A 2,684-nucleotide genomic window follows, 5' to 3' on the forward strand; every position below is an offset into this window, starting at 1 on the left:
CTTGTGCGGTCTTGAGTTGAACTTGGAAGGTAAAACAGTTTGAGGAAAACCGTCTGCGGCTTTGCCCTAAAAAAGAACATCTGTGGACTGGGCTCTTACATCTTTTGATTCTGAGGTTCAGTGTAACTACGCTCCTCTGTGTAGTTCGGATGTGAAGCTCACCTCATGATTCTAGTAGGTCCAATGCGTACATGATAGTAAATGAAGTGGGACCTCAGAGGGTAGAGGTCAAGCAGATGTCAGAGATAAAGATGGAGAGGACGGATAATTCTACTCCAAACCTATACTTTGAAATTCTGCTGTGGCTCCAAACAGGGTGACAGGGTCGCGTTGTGTCGGAATTGGTTGACATTTTCAAACATTTGCTCTTATCCGGGGAAAAGAAAAAAGTGTTTTCCTTCTGGTATATTGCATTCAAGGTAAAAAAAAAAAAAGTAAATTTTCACTTTAGAGCTACAATAAACGTAAAGAGTTTTTGCAGAATATGAAATTTCAAAAGAAGATGAAGCCAGTCTTTCTCAGAAAAGCATGTCTCAGTGATGAGATTCTTTATTTAAATTCATTTGAGTTTATGAAGAAATCTTCGGGCTACACAGCCTTACAGATTAAGCTTTCTACAAACTCCCTGCTCCTCTTCAGTGGGAGCAGAAGGCCTTGGAAAAGATAAAAACCTGTAACTTCTCTCATTTTCTATTTTTTTTAACAGCAGCCGTCTTGTCTGCAAGGCACATGGAAGGATGTGGCGCACAGAAAGATGAAAGAGTGTGTGTGTCTTTGTGCCTGTGGATAAGCATTTTCACAGCTTCACGTCCAAGCAGAAAACATCAAGGTCATTATTCAAGGGTTGATTTGTATCAAATAGCCCAATCAGCAGAGGCTTTTTCACATTCAACTGTGCTGTGTCTTCACATTCATATTTCCACTTAGATAAGATGACATTAAAGATGCAGACAGACCTGGGGTCCGTTTCACGTAGCAGGTTCAACCAACTCTGAGTCTATTCCTGATCTCTGAGTTGATCTACTCTGAGATAGAAAACCCTGAGTTTTCGGTTCCAGAAACGCTGATTTGAGTGAGGTTAATCAACTCTGAGTAAGTTCACCTTGAGTTTAGCGCGTGCACCACAACTTTAAAAAGCCAGCATCAATGGAGCCCCGATTCGACGAGTCACCATGGCAACGGGGAAGAGGAGGGGCTACGTTTTTCACCAACCTCGAATTGGAAATCTTAATGCGCTCATACGGCGAGTTTCAACACGTTTTTAGAAATAAGTGCAACACCGTTGCAGCAGCAAAAGTGTAAGTTTAAATGTAGTCCTTTGCAATCACAATAATATTACAGGGAAAATGCTTGAATGGTAGCCCATTCATTTATTTCATTTAGGTGCAATCCCGCAGGGGAGAAGCGCTCTTGGCAGCAGTTTAAGATGAAATATAAAAACATTGTTCAAACAGGTGAGACCTCGGCATGGACTCATTTTGATCATGTTTTACACTGTAAAATAAATATTAAGTGGCTATTTGACTGTGCAGTTATTTTATTCCCAACATAATGCTGTTTTCACACACATAAACTATGTCTTCTCATCTATATCATCCATCCATCCATTATCTATACACATTATCTATACGTCGCGGGGGGGCTGGAGCCTATCCCAGCGGTCAATGGGCAAGAGGCGGGGTACACCCTGGACAGGCTGCCAGTCCATCACAGGGCCACATAGAGACAAACGAGACAAACAACCATGCACACTCACACTCACTCCTAAGGAAAATTTAGAGTGATCATCTATATCATGTTCTGTTAAATAATTAAGCCTATTTAAACTAACACAGACTTCTACTGAGCCAACAGAAAGAAGGCAGATGCCCGTAAAACGGGTGGTGGCCACCACCTCTAACGGGAGGCCAGTGGCTGAGGGAATCCCCGGAGGGAATCCACCCCCAAGACACGAGTGCCTTTATAAAATATAATAGGCGTATATATGTCTTTTTTAAGCCTATTCATACAAATATTTATTTGTCTTTTATGCCTTTTTTTTCTTTTGTCCCAACACATTCTGATGGTGCCGCTCAAAAAGATAATTATCTCTAAATGCAAAAATCTATGCGCGGTCTGATAACCATCTCCGACGAATATTTATTTCTCTGCGCAGTAATGCTGCACCTTCATCCACGGGATCGTTGTCAAAAGGACATGTTCGTGAAAAAAGTTGCCTCCTACTGTGCCAAATGGACTTCTAGAAGTAGAAGAACTCGCTCTGCTGACTGAATGAATGAGGAAATCAAATGGCGTGTGTGGCTGAAAGAGGGCGGAGACAGAAAGAAACTCAAGGTTTCTTGAATAAAACCTGGTCCCGACCAGGTTAGGTTCAGAGAGTCTGTTACTCCGGTAACTGACCGTGAGGTTAAGTTACCTCCCTTTGTGAAACAGGCTAGAGTTACCCCTCTTTCTCGGGGTTGAGTTACCTCCCTTTGTGAAACGGAAAACTCAGGGTTTCCCTCATTTCAGGGTTAACCTACTCAGAGTTTTCACTAAACCTGCTACGTGAAACGGACCTCTGAACATCAATATAAAGACTAAAGAAAAACAAGTCAACAAGAACAGTAAAAAAAAAAAAAAAAACACCAACCAAAATGCTGCACAAAGGTAGTGTATCTTCTAGTTTCTTTTCCTACATTGTT

Source organism: Odontesthes bonariensis, chromosome 1, assembly GCF_027942865.1.
Source record: "Odontesthes bonariensis isolate fOdoBon6 chromosome 1, fOdoBon6.hap1, whole genome shotgun sequence".
Classification (NCBI taxonomy): Eukaryota; Metazoa; Chordata; class Actinopteri; order Atheriniformes; family Atherinopsidae; genus Odontesthes; species Odontesthes bonariensis.